General features: G+C 49.1%; 2 long non-coding RNA genes across 3 annotated transcripts; one reads left to right on the top strand and one right to left on the bottom strand.

Annotated features, from left to right (window-relative positions):
• Positions 1-1,917: 1,917 nt before the first annotated feature.
• Positions 1,918-11,015, bottom strand: LOC114103223 (uncharacterized). Its single transcript, XR_003584627.2, has 3 exons — positions 9,761-11,015; positions 3,783-3,972; positions 1,918-2,110 (listed from the first exon to the last, which is right to left on the bottom strand). It is a non-coding gene; the product is annotated as an uncharacterized lncRNA (long non-coding RNA).
• A 61-nt stretch (positions 11,016-11,076) lies between these two features.
• Positions 11,077-19,054, top strand: LOC117794966 (uncharacterized). 2 transcript variants are annotated; one of them, XR_004618839.2, is made up of 6 exons: positions 11,077-11,248; positions 11,475-13,284; positions 13,658-15,636; positions 15,952-16,039; positions 17,475-17,727; positions 18,722-19,054. It is a non-coding gene; the product is annotated as an uncharacterized lncRNA (long non-coding RNA). The 2 variants fall into 2 exon arrangements; XR_004618838.2 differs by lacking the exon at positions 11,077-11,248 and having other exon boundaries at positions 11,609-11,699; positions 11,802-13,284.
• The last annotated feature ends 3,196 nt before the right edge of the window (positions 19,055-22,250 follow it).

Consider the following 22,250-nt stretch of genomic DNA (forward strand, 5'->3'; position numbering starts at 1 on the left):
GTGATGTTGAGCGACTTTCAAGTATTTAAGACCATTTGTGTTTGGCGATTCGCAGCATTTGCCCATTTTTAACGGGACTGAGTGGGGGTTTGGCTGGGAGCTGTTCACTGCCCCTGCTCTGTCCCAGTCCCTGGAGGACAGGCAGTCTGTAGCACTCCCGTTTGTGTCCTGTGCTGAAGGGCAGCACTTAGCCTGCTTGCCCATTTTCGCTTGGTTCTGTACTTTGAGGGTCGCATCCGAAACATCTCTGCTCAGGCCCAGGTCCTTAAGCACTGCCCGGTGTTCCCTGGTGGCTGCAGGGCTTCGGGTCTTTCGGTTGATTTTTGTGAGAGAGTCTTTAATATCTGGTGTCAAACTGCTCTCAGAGGTGGTCTCCCACCCACCGCGGAGTCACCCACCCCAGGCAGGGTCACTGGGAAGTGCTTCCCCAGGGTTGAGTACCTCTGCATTGGAAGACGGGGCCACCTCCCCGGCCCTCGCCCTTGGTCCACGCTCTCCTTACTCATAGGGCTGGGGTGGCGGGGTGTTCACGTTGCGGACCCGGCAGGAGCCCAGAGTCCTAGGGAGCCCCCACAGGGCACCGCGACCAGGGCCCGGCAGGAGGCCTGCTCAGGCCCAGGTCCTTAAGCGCTGCCCGGCCTTCCCTGGTGGCTGGGGAGGGTGGGGAGGCACGGGCGGCCGGCCTCAGCAGGTGCCAATCAAACCCTGGAAGCAGTGCCCGAGGCTCCCGCTTCCAAGAGGCCCCGGCAACAGGGCCGAGAGGGGGAGGGCGCGCGGAGGGCGCGCGGAGGGCGCGGCTCCCGGGTAGAGCTCTGCTGGGCTTTCCCTCTCAGCGGGATCTTGCTAAAAGTGAAACTGATTCTCAGAGGTTCTGAGGGCGTTTGCCCTGTGGGGGGAGATGTTCCACTGGGGGTCCACACTGGCTCCGAAACCGCCTCCAGGGCTTTCAGCCTTCCAGGGCCCTGGTGCCCCCACCCCCAGCTCTGGACGGTTCTAAGGCTGCCCCAGGACCCCGTCTGTCCCTGCGGGCCTGGCAGAGGAGCCCTGTGGGCCGACCGCACGTTGCGCTGCATGCATAGAGCCTGCGTTCCCTCCCTCTTGGCTTTCCTAATGCAGTGACTCCGTTAGCAGGTGGGGAGCAGGATCAGAGAGGCTCAGGGCATGCTGAGCATTAATAAATTGGAGAGCTGGGATTCAGTCCCAGGCGACCTGATTCCAAACCCCTCACCTGCTCCCTGACAGGTTCAGAGAGGGCCCAGCCAGTCCTGGAGACCTTCAGCAGCAGCAAGCCTGGTGAGTTTGGAGAAAAACCCGAGAAGGCCCGTGTAGCCTGATTTAAAAAAAAAAAAAAAAAAACGCAAGCAAAAACTTGGAGCTACTGGGTTATTTGGGGATAGGGGCAAAAAAGTCTAGCTGGCCCTTTCAGGAACATCCGTAACTCAACAGCAGGTAAGGCCAGATAGGTGAGCAAGAGGGAGAAGAGGGAGGCTGGCGGGAAGTGGTCAGAGCACTGGACGGCCTGGTGGGTAGGGCAGCGCCTGGCAGACCTGGCTGCCTGTGTGACCTGGGCCAGTGAGCAGACCCTTCTGAGCCGCAAATGCCAAACAGGGGTAAGGAGAACACCTAGCCCTACCTGGGCGCTGATGACACAGCACTGCGGAGCCCCGGCAGCCCAGCCTCAGGGGATGCTGCTCGGACCTCTGTCACTACAGGACAGTGTCACTAGCCGTCTTGAACTAGCCTGGATCTGCCTCCACTCCAGGCTGGGAGACGCACTGACCTTGGGGTTCCAGGGCCTTCTCCAGGGCTCAGACCGTGGACTCTGCGTGTAGGTATCCACTCCACTGACCCACACAGGACATTTTTGTTTTACAACATGAAATATGTCAAACATAAAGAAAAGTACTGAACGCAATATGTTTGTCCAAGGTAGCAAATTTAACATTTTACTGAATTTGCTTCTTTCTTTTATTTCAAAATGCTGGTGTCCAGACCTTTCCTTCACCAAGGGCTCCAGCCTCCTGGCTGCCCACTGGTCGGAGTTTGTTGGTTCTGCCATCAGGCTCCCCTCTCTTCCCACTTGTGATCTTTTGGTTATGTAAGTATGTGTCTAGAAATAACAACACAACAATGATATAGAGCTTTGCTTTGCATGTGTCTTTATGTTTTTTTTAATAAATGTCAACTGTGCATGTGCTTTTGAAATTTGTTGGTTTCATTCCACATTACGTTGCTGGGTACACTTGATGACTGTTCAGCTCATTCATGGTGGCGTTTCACTTATCACCAGGGAGTTTTTCCATTCCTCGGTTATTGGATACTAGGTCGTCTCCGATTTTTGTTACCATGAGTTTCCAATTTCTGCTGTTCATGTTTTCATGAACATTCTCCTACATAGAAGTGTCTCTGAGCACTAAATTAGAAGTGCTAGGGCCAGGAATCTCCACTTCTCCTAGAGATGGCCAGGCTGTCCAGATGGTGCCACCAACTCGCGCTCCCACCAACTATGCATTCAAGTTCTTCTTTGGCCATATCCTCACTCTGTTTGGTGTCGGGGACTTATTAGTTTTTACTAAGCTGACTATGAAGAAGTGTCAGTTGTTTTAATTTGCATTTCACTAATTTAAGTAAAGTTTAGAGTCTTTTGTTTGGATATTGGCTAGCTTATGTTCCTTGCTTATTGTTAATTGTCTTTCTTATTAATTTGTAAGTTGTATATAGGTGGATAATGATTCTTTATTGTTTTTGTGCAAATATTTTTTCAAACTTGAGACTTGTCTTTTAAATTTGTACTGATTTTTGTCCTACACACATTTGTGTGTGTGGCACTAGCGATGGAACCCAGGAGTTTGTGTCTGCTGGGCAAGCACTCTACTACTGAGCTGCACCCCTAGGCCTGTACTGTGGAGTTCATTTTTTTAATATAATAATATATTATCACACTTCTGTGGTTTGTGCTTTTATGTCTTGATCAAAGAAATTTAGCCTCACCCCATGTCTTTAAAACATCATTTTTCCCCAAAACACATTTTACAACTTTGCTTTCTGCATTTAGTTGCCGAGAATTGTTTGAGATAAGAGTTGATTGAACCCTGGAGGTGCTTAACCACTAAACCACATCCCCAGCCCTTTTTTGTATTTTATTTAGAGACAGGGTCTCACTGAGTTGCTTAGGGCCTTGCTAAGTTGCTGAGGCTGGGTTTGAACTCACAATCCTCCTGCCTCAGCCTCCCGAGTCATTGGGATTACAGGTGTTCGTCACTACACCCAGCTAGAGCTGAATTTTGACAATGGTCACAGAGCCCTGACTAACTCTCCCACTGACCTGCCCGGCCACCTCCCAAGAAAACCTGGAAGCCACTTTGAATTCACGGGACCTGTAGACTGGAGAGGGAAATAACAGCTTTCCACCACGCCATGCTCAGCAGGGACAGGCCTTGGGGACAAACTCCCTGACACGCAGTGGAGCCTGCTTCTCTTCCATTGAAGGTTGACAGAGGCCACCCACACCCCCACTCTGCCAGGGGAAATTTGCAAAGCTTGGGGGTGTTCCTGAGGTCTCATGCAGCCATGTGCCCACGCATTCTTGATTCCGAGTGCCAGGGGACTTAGTTGCACACTATTGAAATTACCAAGTAACCTTGGTAATGGAGGCCCAAGGTCATGGGGGAGGCCCAAGGTTATGGGGGAGGCCCAAGGGCATGGGGGAGGCCAAATGGCATGGGGGAGGCCCAAGGGCATGGGGAAGGCCCGCCTCCCTCAGGTGGGATGCCCTTGCTTACCTGGGGCATAACTGCAACCAGAGATTCTGCATGCGTGGGCTCCTCATCTCCAGGAGAAACAGAAAGAGTGGGCTTCAAGGTCATGAATCGAATGGGTTTGGATCCCATTGTTACCTAAGGCCACTGAGGGCTCCAGCCCTGGCTCGTTTCAGTTGACACAACGTCTAATTGGCAGAAAAGCCAGTCATTCCTGGAAAATAACCAGCAGGCTGCCTGGAGCCCTCAAGGGGCAATGCCCCTGGGTCCTTAAGCCCTTCCTGAAAATTGCAGCCTGTTCCAACCCCCTGAAAGCCCCCAGGCCCATGGGGACGCATGGGGACACTCTCAGTGCCCCTGTGTCCTTAAGCCCTGCCTGTAAATCGCAGCCTGTTCCAACCTCGTGAAAGCCCCCAGGCCCATGGGCCTCTGGAAATCCTAAGCAAGCAGCCCAGGGACACACCAGCCACCCTCACCAGCGTGCCTCCCCACAGGCCCCCCAACGTACTCCAGCACTCGGCTACTCTGCCCCCAAAGTTCTGGGGGCTCCAGCTCTACCCTGGCCAGCCAAGGCTCCTGTCCTGTGAGCCTCAGTGTCCACCTTCTGGCCAAGACTGTCCACCTGGAATCACTGTGCCCAGAGTCTGGGAGACTGGAGGGACACAGCGCTGAGACTGGCTGCTTCTGGGGACATCATGGCCCTGTGGGCCTACAGCAGATGAGCCCATGACAAGGTTCCAGAAGGTTCCTAAGCCATGCAGATGTTCTCTTCTGAGGGAACGCAATTTTAAGCCTTTCATTTTAAAAATGCTTGTTTAAAAAACAAGCATTCACACATTCGTGAATATATGAATACACTTATTGTCTTAAAGAAATGTAACTAATACTTCTTCGATTTCCCAAATCCACCATCAGCACACCAGTTTCCACGGTGCCAGAGGTTCTCCTTTGTGTTACACATGCACACACACGGTCTTGACGTGAAAGAATCGTAACGTGCATGTTGGCCTGTGAACCACTTAGCAATATCTGTTAGGGTTTGTTCTATTTCTGGACATACACATGTACTGGCCCTTTTACCTGCTGCGTGGCACTCCTCCAGGCCAGTGGGCCATGATTTAAACTTGTACTGCCCCAGTGTTGGACACCGGGTTCTCACCCAGGTACGAAGAAGCATTTATCTTGTTTTGTTTTGTTTCTGTGATGCTGGGATTGGATCCCAACCTTGCACATGCTAGGCAAGCACTCTGCCCCAGCCGTTTTTAAAATTATTTTTATCTTGAGGCAGGGTCTCACTAAGTTGCCCAGGCTGGCCTTGAACCTGTGGTCCTTCTGCCTCAGCCTCCCGAGCAGCTGGGACGACAGTCGTGGCCACTGCCCCCAGCAGGAAGTGTTTGCTGCACATACAGCTAGACAAGATGCCGGCTGACTACTCAGGACATCACTGGGAAAACACTGATAAGTAGTTCTCTCAGTGGATGAGGCAAGAGGGAAAGACACAGAGAGGCTGACCCCGAGAGATTATTTACAAACACAGTAGATATTTACCAGTGTATTAAAAAATCACTTTGTGAATAGTTTAAGTATACAGCTCAAGACAAGAGATTGTCAGAGGATAAAAAAACAAGACCTAACCATACAAGAAACCCACTTTAAGTATAAAGACTCAGATGGGCTGTAAAGGGAGGCAGAAAGACACTGGTGGCCACACTGAGAAGAGTGGACACAAGGCCCCTCACCAGGCACATCCCTAACAGCAGGGTCTCTCGCTGGAGGCAAGAAATGACAGAGATGCAGGGAGAATGAGATCCATACCTACAGAAAGGTCTGTCAACACCCTCCTCCCGTCACCGACCAATCCTGCAGACAGAAAATTAGTACTAGTCTGACTGACCTGGACGGACCAGGGCTCAGCCGGTCTCATGGACAGTCTCCTCCACACAGCAGGAGTGGGGACAGGTTCTTCACAAGCTCACAGGGAATATCCCCCTAAGGAGACCACACTCTGCACCCTGAGATCAGCCGACAGCGTTAGATGAACAGAAATCATGCAAAGCGCTCAGGCCACACGAGAATTAACAACAGAAATCACACACCTGCAAAAGTCTCCACAGGATCGAAGATCAAACAACATCCTTCTCAGTAACACACACGGGAGAAAAAGGAGCCTCAGGAGAACTTGCAAATAGTTTGATCTCAATGTAAATGGAAAAGCAACTTTTCAAAATTTATGGGATGCAGCAAAGTAATATGTAGAGGGAAATTCACAGCATTAAATGCTTTTGTTTTTAAAAAAAGAAGATCTGGGGGTGCAGCTCAGTGGAAGAGCACGTGCCTAGCGGGCCAGAGGTCCTGGCCTCCACCCCAGTGCCAACACACACAAAAAAGATACAAAGAGAAGACCTAAAATCAACCATCTAAACTTCTCCTTTGAGAAACAGGATAAAGAAGATCAATTTAAACCTAAAGCAGGAAAAAAAATACTGAAAATTAGAACAGAATCTTTGAAACTGAAAACAGGAAATATAGAGAAAATCAAAGAAAAAAAAGTTGGCTCTGAAAAGATAATAAAGCTAAAAGATAAGTAAACCTCCAGCCAGGCTCACCAGGAAGAGAGAGGACATGGATTCCCTGTGTCAGAAACAAGAGAGAGGTAGTCCCTTTTGACCCCATGGACAGCAGGGACTCTGAAGGGGCCCTGTAAATATCTGGCCTGACCACTCCTGGATGCAGACAGGGCCAAAGGCCAAAGGTCCCAGCCCCAAGCCCCCTCCTTGCTCACCAGCCCTCTCTGAGAGACCTCAAAATAGGAATGTCTCTATCCAAGAACCCACGTCATCTCACTGGACACCAGTTTTCCTATATTTCAGCCAAAATGCACTTAAAAAAAAATGTTTTGTTTTTTTTTTTTTAAGTCCCCAAACTGTAGAGTTTGGGGCTGCATAGGACCTGCAGTCCGTGTGTCCTGCTGAAGGGACTCCTGTCCTGGGAGAGCAGCAGAGGGGCTGGCTGGGTGAACATCAGGTTTGGAGGGGTGAGTTTTCTTCCTCAGTGAGGCGTTTTGTGGTAGAAAAACAGAAACACAATTTCTATAACATGAGAGCTGCCAAGATTAAGTTCACTGGTTTAAAACATAGAAAACACAATCACACACAAAAAGAAAACATGAGCATAGAAGGACAAGAACTAACAATCCACATCTGAAAATGAAAATTCAACTAGTTGTCAGACCTACAGGGGAAAAATGAGGTCAGCTGCAAAAATAAATTCTTACATTTAAAAAGTATCTCTCGAGCAGTGCTCCTCGGAGCCAGCCAGCCACCAGCTACACAGCACCAACTACGCAGTGGCCGCTGTCACTACAGGCCCTTTACAAAGCCACCGACTGGAAGTGCGAGCAGTTCCAGAGGTACTTGGAGAAGTTGGGGGTGCTGGACATGCTGACCAAGGTGTTGGTAGCCTTAGATGAAGAACCAGAGAAACCTAATAGTGCTTTGGACTTTTTTTTTTTTTTTTTTTTTTTTTTAGAGAGAACGATATTTATTTTTCAGTTTTCGGCAGACACAACATCTTTGTATGTGGTGCTGAGGATCAACCCCGGGCCGCACACACGCCAGGCAAGGGCGCTACCCCTTGAGCCACATCCCCAGTCCCTGGATTTTTTTTTTTTTTTTTTTAAATTTTTTATTGTTGGTTGTTCAAAACATTACATAGTTCTTGATATATCATATTTCACACTTTGATTCAAGTGGGTTATGAGCTCCCATTTTTACCCCATATACAGTTTGCAGAATCACATCAGTTACACATCCATTGATTTACAAATTGCCATACTAGTGTCTGTTGTGTTCTGCTGCCTTTCCTATCCTCTACTATCCCCCCTCCCCTCCCCTCCCCTCCCCTCTTCTCTCTCTGCCCCCTCTACTGTCATTCATTTGTCCCCCTTGTATTATTTTTCCCTTTCCCCTCACTTCCTCTTGTATGTACTTTTGTATAACCCTGAGGGTCTCCTTCCATTTCCATGCAGTTTCCCTTCTCTCTCCCTTTCCCTTCCACCTCTCATCCCTGTTTAATGTTAATCTTCTTCTCATGCTCTTCGACCCTACTCTGTTCTTAGTTACTCTCCTTATATCAAAGAAGACATTTGGCATTTGTTTTTTAGGGATTGGCTAGCTTCACTTAGCATAATCTGCTCTAATGCCATCCATTTCCCTGCAAATTCTATGATTTTGTCATTTTTTAAGCTGCTACCTAGAAAATCCAGAAATAGAGTTGCCCAGCTTAGAATGGGCAGAAATGAAAGAAAAATATGAAGCTACTGTAGAAGAAAATAAAAAACTGAAAGCAAAGCTTGTTCAGTATGAACCACCTCGGAAGAGAAGAGTGCTGAATAGAATTCTTCTCAGTTGAAAAGACACTGCAAAATGGTTTTGTATGACTTGAATAGTTTGTATAGTATACAATCTTTTCTAAACAGATGCTGTAAAACTCTTTTAATATGTTAAATTCACACTTCAACTGTTATAAACACATATACTTAGAATCACAAAAAAAAAAAAAAAACTCAATAACTTGCTTTGGGTCTTAAAGCAGAAGAATCCAAAGTGAATCCTGAAAAAAAAAAACTAAACAGCCATCTAATTCATTAAAAGATATCTATTTATTAGTCTAATTAGGAATAATGGTACTAGTTGTATTTTAGCCACGGAAGATTAGCTTGGAGGTATTCCTTGGTTTAGTCTGGATATAAGCATAGATAGAATCATTCTCGACAATGAAGATGACCGTGTTTATATTCTCTTTAGGCAGCTGGAGAAATCTGTGTGACAAGATGCTTTTGCATGGGTTCCCAAGAATCATCTTCTCTTATTTACATAATGCAGAACAAATAACTCTTCTTTGCCACCACTTCACCTTAGATAACTGGGTGTGTGCCAGTTTAACTCTGACACCACATTTTCCCTCTATGCAATCATGCCCTATCTGATAATGTTGCCTTGCTTTGCTGTGTGCTTTATTGGGTCCTAATTGCACATTAGCCTGTTTTTCAATTTGCTTAATAATGCAGTTACCCTGATTGTAATTTATCTAATTTTAAACAGGATCACACTATTACCCTGCCTTACTTAATTGCTTAGTTGAGCATAGAAGTAATATAAAATTCTGGTTCATGCACAAACTGGAATAAGAGGAATGAGCCATATATCATGGGCAATGTTGGGTATAATTATATAGTGGTTTTTCCCCTCAAAGTATTTTTCTAATTTTCAATTCATTTTATCTTCATTATCCCTGTGAAGTAGGTAAGGCAAGTTTGAGGGGAGGTTGGGCACTTAATTTTTAGGCCAAAGACTGATATTACAAACTATTTGCTAACTATAGAACCTTGGGCACATCAGTTAACTGCTTTTAGATTCACTTTCCTCATCTGTTAATTGAGAAGAATGTCTGTGCTGCCTACCTCACAGGGTTGTCGGGAGGGTCAAATGAGAATGTATGTGAAAGATTTGTAAATGGTAAACCAAAAAAAAAAAAAGTATCTCATTTCTTGCCTTTCTCAAATATAACACTGACAAATATGTATGTACATATATGTATATATAGAGAGAATACGTGTACGTGTGTCTAATTCCTGTTGCTGAGTGGAGTTTAGTGAAATATGCATTCTCATGTACACATTTGTCAAATCCTTAAAAGGACAACTTGGCTTGAAAGCCCACTTCCTTTTGAAAATCTCGACCAAGAGAAATAATTCAGAATGCATAAAAAGATGTATATGCTGGTATGGTTCCTTATTTATCATCTCAACAGCATTTTTACATTCATAATATCACTTTTAAAATACAGAAAGCACAAACTTAAAAATTAGAAGAAACGGAAAATCCAATTGACAGATGAAGTATACAAAAAGTAAAGATATAATAGTTATGGTTAATAAATTTATGGAATTTTGTGCAAAACTATGCCTAAGGTTATTTACAAATGGGCTTGGTGGTGCTCACCTGTAATTCCAGAGACTGAGGCAGGAGGATTGCAAGTTTGAGGCCAGCCTGGGCAACTCAGCAGGACCCTCTCTCAAAATAAAAAATAAAAAGGTTGGGGATGTGGTTCAGTGGTAGAGCACCCCTGGGGTCAATACCCTGTAACACACACACACACACACACACACAAATCAACCATCAATCAAAACTCAAATCCAAAAAGCAGAAATACAATCACATTCTCAAACTGCAGAGTAAAAAAATTTTAAACAAAGAGAAGGGTAAATACCTGTCCACTTGAAAAAAACTGTAAACACCTTTTACAAACTTGTAGCATAACTAAGAAATAAAAAATCAAAATTACATGCTACTTCAAAATGAAAATGCAGACCCCACCTAAATGCCCAACTAGCTGGACGAAACAGTGCAAAGTCATGCAGCTAGCAGGTATGATTCAGGAAGGGCATGTCATAGAGAAATTGTCTGAAATATGATTTAATCATTTTTCAAAGCAGGCTGAGGCCAGGCATGACCCACACCTGTAATCCCAGTGGCTAGGGAGGCTGAGCCAGGAGGATCACAAGTTCAAACCCAGCCTCAGTAACTTACCAAGGCTCCAAGCAACTTAGCAAGACCCTGTCTCAAAATAAAAAATAAACAATGTGCTGGGATGTGACTCAGTGCTTAAGTGCCCCTAGGTTCAATCCCCATACAAAAAAAGGAAAAAGAAGCAAGTAAGCAGGCTAGAAATTTAGTGACAATTATGGGAAATAATGAAGCAGTACAGAACAAAACCAAACAGGAGGGCCTGGGACTGTGGCTCAGCGGTACAGAGCTCATGTAGCACGCGAAGAGGCCGAGTTCCATCCTCAGCACCACATAAAAATAAATAAAATAAAGGTATGTGTCCAACTACAACTGAAAAAAAAACTTAAAAAAAAACAGAATTCTTAAAATATACAATAAAAACATTAAAATTCCATGTTGACACTAGGAGTGATTTTTTAAATTCTCTACAATATTTTTATTCTCTAAAATACTTTTAAGCTAAAAAAGAGAGGGAAAACTTTACTTTAGGCTAAATGTTAATTGATAAGCCCGAGGCAGAGAGGGCCCTGGTTCGCTGCTGTGTGTGGTCGCTCAGGACTCCTGCGGACCACAGGGAGAGGAGGATTCTTGTAGCTCCGGCCTGAGGACACGCGCGCCTCGGCGGCGGAGGGCAGGGCCTGCGCTGACCGCGACCCCTGGTTCCCGCACCTCCAGGGCCGGCGGGGGCTCGCGCTTCCGGCCCTCACCTGCCATCCTGGAGCCCCGGGCCCCCCCCCGCCCCCCCCGCGTCCAGCTCCGCCTGCGCCCGGCATGCACACGGCTGGCGGCAGCTCAGATCTTCCTCTGCTGCCGTCCGAGGGGGACATCCTGAGCCTAGCGCTCCACCTGTCTCGGGCACCCTGCGCGCAGCCGCCCAGGGGTCACCGCTGGGGGCCCGCAGATCTCGCCAAGTCAGCCCGGGTAGGGCCCTGGGCGCCGGAAACCCGGGATCTCCACTCCAGGGCCTTTCCTCTCTCTCTCTCTCTCTCTCTCTCTCTCTCTCTCTCTCTCTCTCTCTCTCTCTCTCTCTCTCAGCGGAGAGTTGGAAAAACCCCTCTCCTGACCCCAAGAAGAGAGATCTCGGATTTGAGGACTCCTATTCACCGTTCAGGTCACACCCTGTGACCTCCTGGCCCTTTGCACCCAGGCGCCGCTCCGGAGGCTTCCCGGTAGTCGCCGAGCCTGCTGGGGAGGTCGGGGGCCAAGGCCACTCCACCGCCGCCGAAAGTCCACCTGCCACCCTGGCCACCGCCACTACTGAATCTGGGTCGCCAAAGATAAATCGGGTTCTGAGGGCCTGTAACAGAACAGGTGACCTGTAACAGAACAGGATCGTGAGAAGGGACGGCGGGCGAGGCCGCAGGGTCGAGGGGTAGGTGTACCGGCCGCCCCTGGCGGGTAGAAACGTGCACCTGGGTCCCTACGCGAGGTCCCGAGCGACTGAATCCGAGTCGTCCCCTCCTCCCCGCTCCAGAACCTGCCAACTAGAGCGACGTCGCCTCCTGCAGGGTCGGGCTAAGCCAGCGCGTGGGTGGCGAGCGCCTCCGCCCTTGCCCGGGATGCCCGGAGCAGGAGGCTCACCAGCCCAGGCCAGGTTCCCCGTTTGGTGAAGAAGGCGAGGCCGGTCTTCCGAGTTTACTTCCAACTCTTAGATCCTTCCTCTCCTTCCCCCACCCCGCCGGGGACCCCAGGGTCCCTCCCTTGGCCAGCCCCCGCACCCTGAACCCCGTTCCTACCTTCCACGGCCCTGATGTCCGCGCCCACGGCAGCTGCGCTTTTCCGGAGCAGGAGCCGGAGCTGCGCTGGCGACTCCGCGCGGGGCTTGCTGTGCGCCAAGGAGGGATTCGCCGGGGACTGCCCGGAGGTGGGGTGATGCTCCGCACCCCAAGGCTGGCCCCGAGGCTCAGGCGGACGGGCCGGAGAGGGACAGCCGCGCCCCTCGCCAGCCGCGGGACCGGCCCACCTCTGCCGCGGGGCTGCTGCGCCCCACAGGCCGTGCGGTCCTCCAGGCGGCTGGCCGCTCGCCCTCCTGGGCTCCTCTCCGCTGCCGCTGCCGCCGCCACCCTGCTGGTTCAGGTGCGGCCCTGGCCGCCAGTGTGTCCCCCCCGCATCTCACCCCCTGCTCCGGGTGGGTCCTGGCTCGCCTCCGCGCAGCTGCACCCCTAATCCCGGCGTTACACAGTAACTGTCCCCTTCGCGGAGACCCCCTCAGCGCCAGGACCTGAAGAACGGGCCAGCCGTCGGCGGACACGCAGGACCGCGGCACCCACAACCCAGGGCCCCCAAGCTCCTCGCCACAGCACGCGGCACACCGTCCTCCATCCTGTCTTAAGAGACTGGCGGTAGAGCACCGGGAGACGCCAGTCAGGGCCCAGCCGCCGGCACCCGCAGCAACCTTGCAAAGGTTGATTTTAGCGTGGGAGGTGCCAGAGGGCAGCTCCCTCCTCTCCTCCTGCTAAACTGGGAAAGTGCAAACCATCCTGAGAAGGCAGAAGAGGAAGGGAGGAGGCAGAAGGGACCCAGCCACGGGAAGGGCGCGGGAAAGCTCTGCTCCCGCTTGCCCTTAAGGCTCCCCTCGCCAGGTCTGCACGCGACCCCTCCCCACCTGCACACCCCGCGTTCCGGAGGAGGAAAGTTCCATCAACGTCCGGGGTCCCAGCTGCAGAACCGAGCCTTGGCCGGGCCCTCGGACTCCGGTGGGCAGCTGAGGAAACCCAGTCCTCCCCCAGCAGTTTCCATCGCTGCACGCGCTGGCTTCCACAGCTCGCCCCACAGGTGGCCAGAGCTGCTCGGGTCCCCAGTGGGCCTGTCACCAGCAGGGATGGTTTGTAAGACGTGGGAGTGAAAAGGTTTCTGGTTGAGTTGAGGTTCCCCCAAGGACCCTGGATCAGCACTCAGATGAACTAACCTACTTCTGTAAGAAGAAAATTTTCCACCGACTCCTTCAAGTTTCCATTGTGAGTAGACTGTTTAAAGACAACGGACTGTTTCCACCAGCAAAGCAGAGTAATGAGAGAGTGAGAAGAGGAAGGAAGGAGAGGAAGAGGGAGGGAGGGAGGAAGACAGGGACAGAAGGAAGACTGAGGGAGGAAGGGAAGGAAACGAAGGAAAGGGAGGAACTTTTGGCTCAGTGTTTTTGTGAGCTTCAACTGACAGGTCTCAGGACATCCTCCAAAGAGTTGAGACCCATTTGGTTGGGGAAATTGGTAGTTAGCAATTGTTGGAAAGGAACAGGCTCTCTAAGCATCCACAAAATTCATGTTTTAAGTGAGGTGTGTTCTGGAAGACAGGGCAGGGTGGACGTTGCTTAAATCCTGTTGCCCCCAACAGGTGGTGGGAAGGATACAACAAGCATCTGGCAGAGCAGCACAGCCCAGGAGCCAGCAAGCCTGCAGAAAGACAGCCTCAATCATGACAAGGGACATGCTGGCTCACACAGGACATGCCCATGCTTATCTGCCAGGTTAGCAGAGCTGAACAGACCGACCAAGCCAGTACTACAAAGCCTGAGGGGAATGCACATGGGCCTGCAGCTGGCGTGGGCATGTCCCCACCAGCACTGTGGAAATGTCCAGAGCTTTGGAGCTGAAGAGAAGCTCTTTGAAATGAGTCCTGCCTTCCAAGGTGACAGACTTCTCAGAACACCCCTTCTCCAGGTTGACAGCCAAGGGCAAGTCTTGTCCTTGACTCTAATCAACATGTACAGGGGGCTCGTGGTAGTGTTATAATGGCAAAAATCAGAAGCAGCCTAAAGGCCAGCTGCAGAGAAATGGCTAAGCAGTGGCACTGTCATGGACCTTATTGCTCTGTAAGCCCCCAAAATATAAAAGATGATGTACGCCTTTGCTCATATTTTTAAATTTATTGTGGTAAATTACACAAAACATAAAAGTCACTGAACCATTTTTCAGAGGACAGTTCAGTGGCATTTGCATGTGCTCTGTTGTGTCACCAGCACTACCTCCATCTCCAGAACTCTCCATCTTGCACCACCGAAACTACCAGTGGAGTGTGGTTCCCCATTCCCATCCCACCCACCCTTCTGCTTTCTGTTTCTGTGACCTTGACTGCATGGGCACCTCTTGTGTCTTCTGGCTGGCTGATTTCACTCAGCACAATGTCCTCAAGGCTGTTCTACTTTCTTTGTAGCATCTGTCGGTTTCCTGCCTCTTAAGGCTGAGTCATGTCCCACTGTGTGTAGAGGCCACATCTTGCTTATCCACTCATCTGTTAATGGACACTTGGACTGTGCCCTCAGTTTATCTGTTGTGAATAATATTACTACAAGATGGGTACACTTCTTTGTGATGACCTGCACAGCCAAACCCTAAAAACCAGCAAGGGACAATGAGGAATTAAGAAAGACACACAAACACAGAGACAAATCTGGGACCCAGTGGGATACCCACCTCAGATGAAGGAGCAGTGGCCCAGAACTAGCTCAGCACTTTTGTTATATATAGGATCTCACAATCAAGAAGTTAGAGCACATTGTTGTTTGTTCACTAAAAAGTTACAGAACTAGAAACATTTTTTGTAGCTATTCTACTGTTGCAGTGCTGGGAACATCCTGTTATTACCCTGCTGAGCCCAAAACGCACATTGTCCAGAGTTTCTGCAGAGCAGGCAGGCTTGAAGTTTGCAGCACTTGCAAGATACCATGGTTATCTTCTTATGCTCAGAATTATCTATCTCCTGCAGCTGGCCTCTGGGCTCAAGGTCAAGACAGTTGTTGTTCTGTACCTTTGCACAGAAGTTCCTCAGTAGGGCATTACCATAGCTCCTGGGCAATCTCATGCTGCACTTTACACAGGAAGTTCCCAGAGTGAAGCACAGCCGCAGCTCTGAGGGAGTCAAAGACCAAGATCTAAGTCACTGCGCTCCACACTTCTTCACTTTTATTTATTTTTCAATTCATTTCATTTTTTTTTTGGGGGGGGGTGTACTGGGGATTGAGTCCAGGGCCTTGTACATGCTAGGCAAGGGCTCTACCACTGAGCTACAGCCCCAGCCTCTTTCACTCATTTTTAGCTTGACATTAAAGATGTTTCATCATTGTAAAAAGGATAATTTCCAATGTAGATATTTATTTTTAAATTCAAACCTTTATGTCATCCTTTTTAATTATTTCAAATGCCATGTAAATAATATACCAATTCTATTACAACCATCACCCATTTTTAAAATATAAAAACAAGTTCTTCTTTAACAAATTTTTTATTACTTTTGTTTCCTCCTTGAATTGATGAGTTCTATCCTGCCTCCTCCATACATTTGAGATCTTCTGATGACACTTCTCTGCACAAAAAGTATGTAAATTTTAATTTCCTGTTACCATAATTTCTAAGTGTTAAAAACACATTTAGTGTCTTCATTACAACCATTTGTAGTGCATGATTATTCAAAATAAAAATAAATTATAAATCTTGAAAATCATCAGGCATAAAAGGTAACCTCTCATGATATCATATTAAGATTATGCAAGATGTGATCATTGGGGGATACAAGGTAGAGGTACAAGATCTCTCTGTATTCTTTTTTTTTTTTTAATTTAAAAAATTTTAGTATTGGGGATTTTACTCAGGGACACTTTACATCCCAGCCTTTTTTTTTTTTTGAAACAGAGTCTTGCTAGGTTGCTGAGGCTGGCTTGAACCTGGAATCCTCCTGCCTTGACCTCCTGAGACACTGGGATTACAGGCCTGCACCACGGTACCCTTTTATTGTTTTTTATAACTGTGTATCAGTCCTCGATTACCTCAGAATAAGAAAGTTTTGTCTTAAAAATAGCTTTCCAGGAGGGGACCTCAGCTCTTAATGAAATAGGGCCCAGTTAGTTCATGAAGCCATAGGAAAATATCACTTATTCTAGAATGAGACCGAATCTGGAATCACGCATTTTCCCTTTTTGTCATGTGATGTAAGCACTGAGAAATCTGGTTTCCATAAAGAAATATGTGCTTTATTACAACAGAGTCACCAATCTGTTAGCTGTTCCATTTTTTGAAATGGCAATACCAATGCTCTGCCAATTGCTGTACTGTTTTGCTGGGCTGCTATAACAAAGTACCCCAAGTCAGGTGGCTTAAACAACAGAAATGCATTGCCCCCAGTTCTGGATGACAGAAGGTTGGGATCAGGGGGTGAGGGGTGAGCTTGCCCTGGGATTGTGAGAAGGCTCTGGTGCTGGTGAGCCGCTGGCCTCTGGCACTCCTGGCTGTAGAGACCTGGCCCAGTCCTGCGCTGTTTCCAGAGGGCTTCTCCCAGTGTGTCTGCATCCAGATTCCTCCTCTCCACAAGGACGCCAGTTAGGTTGGGTTAGGGCCCGTCCTAGTGACCGCCTGTGGACTTGATAACCTGTCCTCTACTGGAGGTTAAGATGGGGATTTAGGATAAAGAGAGACAAATACCAAATCTGAAAGGAACTGCCCACAGCGGTTGAGATGCAGACAGCGCAGTTGTAACCCTGAGCAGCAAGCTGGGCCCAAGCTCTTGTAAAATGAGGGAAACACCAAGCTCCAAGTTGGGCAGCTCCACCTGGCTCCCCGGGAGCCTGGGCCCCCCACACAGCCCTTCTGTAAACACGGCCCCAGCCCAGGGCAGGGCTGCTCACTCTGAGAAGGCCGGAGTCCCCCTTGGTGTGCACCGCCTCCTGGAAAAGCCTCTGTCTGCCTCCTGCTGAACTTCTCTTCCACCTTGTATGTCAAGGGCCTTGCTGGTCTGAGCCGAGTCCCTCTCCTCTGAGAATCCCTGGGACCCTCTCCAGAGACCCTCTCTCCTGTGGCAAGGTCACATCCTGAGGTGCTGGAGGCAGCACTCAGTGAACTCAGGGACACAGTTCCATGTCAGTTCCAGCCCCAACGGGGCTTCGTTTAGCTTTGTGGAAAACGAAAACTTGGTCACTGCTGGCCTGCATGTGGCTTATTACCGCCTCCAGAGCCACTTCCTGTCCTGTTTCCTGGATGCTTACCGGATGGGGCTTCCCCAGAGCCTACCACATAGGGGTCAGTGATACTGTCCTTTCACCTAAATGCCTAAAGTGTTGAGCTCAGCAGCTGTTGGGGGAACTAGGAATATTTTAAATTGAATTTCAAATCAAATTTCAACACACACAACATTTGGATAAAATGCTCTTATTGTATCATAGGTTTAAACTTTATTTTCATGAAAATCTTGAAGCTCAAGATTTAGCTCATTTGACTGCCTGACTTCACTAGAAAAGCCAGTCCTCCATGTCCAACAGATCAGCAAGTCAGACTGACTTTCTGCTGAAAAAGAAGCTTGGCTCCTCTTACAGTCCAATGGACGTGTGGTTGTACAGCCCACAAAGATGCCTCACCTCTGAAATGTAGGTCTGAGGTGGAGAGCGGTGGACAGCGGTGGACAGCTGTGGAGAGCAGGTGGAGAACGCGTGGAGAGTGGGTGGAGAGCATAGAGAGGGTAGAGAGGGGTGGATGGTGGTGGAGAACGATGGAGAGCAGTGGAGAGGGTGGAGAGGGTAGATAGTGGGAGGAGAGTGGGTGGAGAGCAGGTGGAGAGTGTGGAGAGTGGGTGGAGAGGGTGGAGAGCATGGAGAGGGTGGAGAGGGGGGTGGAAAGTGTGGAGAGTGGGTAGAGAGGGTGGAGGGGGGGTTGAGAGGGTGGAGAAAGGGGGAGAGAGGGTGGAGAGGGTGGACAGTGGTGGAGAGTGTGGAGAGCGGGTGAAGAGCAGATGGAGAGAGGTGGAGAGGGTGGAGAGTGGGTGGATTGCGGGTGGAGATGGTGGAGAGAGAGTGGAGAGCAGGTGGAGAGGGTAGAAAGTGGGTGGAGAGGGGTGGAGAGGGTGGAGAGGGTAGAGAGTGGGTGGAGAGGATGGAGAGGGTGGACAGCGGGTGGACAGTGGGTGGAGAGGGTGGAGAGGGTAGAGAGTGGGTGGAGAGGATGGAGAGGGTGGAGAGGATGGAGAGCAGTGGAGAGTGTAGAGAGTGTAGAGAGTGGGTGGAGAGTGGGTGGAGAGAGTGGAGAGGGTGGAGAGTGGGTAGAGAGGGTGGAGAGTGGGTGGAGAGGGTGGAGGGCGGGTGGAGATCTGTGGAGAGCAGATGGAGATCCGTGGACAGTGGTGGGGCTTTGAGGCCCAGAGCCTGCCCCAGGCACTCTGCCTCAGGATCTCTGAGACTCTGCCAAAGAGAGGGGCACTCTCTGCCGGTTCTTGAGTGCTGGACAGTGAGTTGCAATTTCCCAGGTGTATCACTCTGATTGGTGCGCCAGCGGGGTTTAACCTTGGGGTGTGTGATACCACAGCAAAGCCCAGGAGGGTCCACCTTTCTGTTTTAAAATGGGAGAAGAAGAGCCATGAAAGGCCAGGCCAGGAGGGATGACCAGCAGAAAGCCTGACCCGGCTCCTGTTCTTGGGCAGATCCATCTTGAAAAAAAACACCACAGCAGCTGAAAAGCCTGAGGCCCATCCCTTAAGATTAGGCCTGTCCTCCAGGATGGCCACGCTCCTCCACGGGCACAAGCACCTGGATCTGAGACCCACTAAACCTTGAACTATGCACAAGAAAACACTATGACACAGCATTTAAAATAAAATCTGTATGAGGGGCTGGGGCAGGGGCTCAGTGGTAGAGCACTCGCCTGACATGCGTGAGGCACTGGGTTCCATCCTCAGCACCACATAAATGTAAAATAAAGATATTGTATCCACCTAAAACTAATAAAATAAATATTTAAAAAGATAAGTAAAATATATCTGTATGATCAAGTTCATGGGGTCAGATTCAAGGACATCCAATGGGATGACATTCCTGTATATTGAAACACAGAATAAGGTCATATATTCAATGCACACATACATATGTATGTAATAAAAGTATTCATACAGAGAGGGTGGGGTTGGGGGGTGTAGCAGGTGGTAGAGACCTGTGAGACCCTGGGCTGATCCCCAGTTAGAAAAAAAATAAAATTAAATATACTTATATATGCATATGTATATATGATTTTTATAAATCTTGCATATGAAGATGAAAGTAGATTTTAAAGCAGAGTGTTCCCAGAGATAGAGAGGGACATCTCATAGGGACAGAGGGCAGTTCCTCCAGAAGATAGTCCTATATGTATCTAATAACAAAACTTCAAAATAATAAGGCAACGGATGAAGACAGAATTACAGTGAGAGGAAAAACCCAGTCATAGTTGGAAAGTGAACATCCTTTTCTCATAATTGATAGATTAAGGCCCAAATTTGGCTTCTATGGAGGAGAAGGGGTGGGCCTGGGAGGGTACAATTGTGCGTATCTGCAGGGTTCCTCTGAAGGAATATCACAAACACTAGCACTTTGAAGTTCTGCAGAGTGGGCACAGGGCTGTCTTATATTCTCTACTGTGTTCAAAGGCTTTAAAAACTTTTTAAAAATGTGTGCAAGGCGCAGTGACACAAGCCTGTAATCCCAGCAGCTCAGAGGCTGAGGCAGGAGGATCTCAAGCTCAAAATCAGCCTCAGCAACTTAGTGAGACCCTATCTCAAAACAAAAAAATAAAAAAGGCTGGGAGGTGGCTCAGTGGTCAAACATCCCTGGGTTCAATCCCTGGTACCAAAAAAAGACAACTTTATAAAGAGTGAACGGTGAGACATTTCAGTAAGTGAAGGGTGAGAGACAGGAAAACCCCACCCCTCCCCGCCCTCCCTGCCCTCTCCCCACCATCAGCCCACAACACATGGGAATGGGTGTCCTGTGCTGGCCAGGGCAGACCCAGGCCCACAGCCTGGCAGGCAGCATCTCCTCCACTCTGAAGGCCCTGCCTGGCTCCTGTGCCTGCGTCTTCTTCCTGCTCCTTAAATGTGAGCTTCCCCGGAAGGTTCCAGATCCTCTTCCCTCCTCTCTTCCTGCCCCCCCCCTCCTCCTTCATGACATGTTCTTCCACAACTTAAATTATACCCCCCAAGACTCCTCCCCTGCCCTGCTGGCTCCACCCCTCGGGTCAGGCCCTTCAGTGGTGTTTGGGACACTTGTGCCTCTGTGTTCTGGAGATCCGGTATCTGCACCAGTGTCTCCAACTTATGAGCCCACAGCAAGCCTGTGACAGCCCAAGGGAGGGGAGGACGCTGTCTGTCAGCGTCAGTCCAGCACAGGAGGAACCCAGACGATGGTGACCCCAGCACAGCCCAGCTTACTCTCTGGCCACCCACGCCACCCGCTAATGGTCCCCCAAGCATATTTCAAACATCCGCCTGGCTCCCCGGGAGGTCCTTCCTCTCAGTGCCTCCCAGTTCACTCTGTAGGTATGGAGACAGAGGGACACGGTTTATTGTCCCTGCTTGGCACTCTGATGGTTTATTCCACCTGGGGACATAGGTCTTCAATTGTGAAATTTTTTAAAAATATTTTTTATTTGTATCTGGACCCAATATCTTTATTTATTTATTTTTATGTGGTGCTGAGGATCGAACCCAGTGTCTCACACGTGCTCTACCGCGGAGCTACATCCCCAGTGCCTGTGAAACTTTTTTAGTCATGGTCTCTTCCAATATTCTTTCTCCACATTCCCTTTATTCTCCTTTTCTAGGATCACAGTAAACATTTCACTGTCCCAATCACATTTCAGCAGCTTTGCAAACTGTGGGGGTCTCTCTGCACTGCATCCTGTGAGCTCCTCAAGGCTAGCTTCCAGTTCACTAATTGTCCCTTCAACTAGGTCCAATTTAAAGACTTCCCTAGTTTAAGTCTAGGGTTTTCATTTCCCACCTCTAGTATTTATCCTCTTCAACTGTTCTGAATCTGAGTTTTCAGCATGTTCTTGCTCTCTTTATTTTAAGCTCTTTTCACTTTGTTCCATAATTTGTATTTCTTTGGAAGCAGATGTACATCCTAATTGTTGAGCCCAGGAAGGAGCCCAGGAAGCCAGCCTCAGCCAGCCCCGGTCCCAGCCCTGGTCTTTGAATGTGGAGTGTGTGTGCAGGGTCTTAAGTAAAATATTTTAAAGTTTCTTCTTCTCTTTATACTCCCTCCTCTTGATTTTTGTTTTGTTTTATTGATGAAGGGGTTTCCAGAACCCTCCACCAAAGCAGGCCCCATACAGTGGCTGTGACCTCGGGCCTTTTGATCGGGAGAAATGCAGACCCAAGCTCCCGTTTCAGAGAAAGCCTGTCTGCAGCTTCCCTACAAGGGAAGCACTTGGGACGCTGGTAGCTGAGAAGTCACATTTTGTTTTAGTCAGCGTTTTCGTCCCTGTGACCAAGAGCCCTGACAAGAGTAATTTAGAAGGGGGAAAGTTTACTTTGGGTCATGGTTTCAGAGGTTCAATCCATGGTCACCCAACTGCATGGCTCTGGGCGAGATAATACAGGACTTCACAGCGCAAGGGCACAGTGGAGGAAAGCACCTCAGGACCAGGCCACGGGGAGTACAGACTGAGGGCTGCTCACCAGGGACAATATAAAGCCCAAGGGCATGCTTCCAGTGACCCACCTCCTCCAGTCACCCCCCACCTGCCTACAGTTTCCACCTAGTTGACCCGTGTCAGTGGATCAATCCACTGAGTGGTCACACCTCTCATCATCTGGTCACTTCTCCTATGAGCCTTCCTGCTTTGTCTCACACATGAGCTCCTGCCTAAACGACAAGGCCCTCAGTGCCTCTGCGTCCCAGGAAGGGACTCTGGAAAGCCAAACCCAAGAATGTTGGCTCAAAAATGGAGCCCAGGAAGCCAGCCCCGAGTCCAGCCCTGGTCCCAGTCTTCCACCCACCAAGAGGTCGCCTTGCTTTTGAGTGAGCCGCCTTCTCCCCTCCCTCCTGCTTTTACTCAGAACCTTGCGGGACTGTGTTAAGCATGGTGTTGGTCCAAGGTTGATCAGAAACCGAAAGCCTCCTTCTAACCCACCTCTCTCCTAAGTGTCACTTGTCCTCAAGCCCAGTCACACCTGCACAGCCTTTCCTGACCACTCT

Source organism: Marmota flaviventris, chromosome 14 (genome assembly GCF_047511675.1).
Source record: "Marmota flaviventris isolate mMarFla1 chromosome 14, mMarFla1.hap1, whole genome shotgun sequence".
Taxonomy (NCBI): domain Eukaryota; kingdom Metazoa; phylum Chordata; class Mammalia; order Rodentia; family Sciuridae; genus Marmota; species Marmota flaviventris.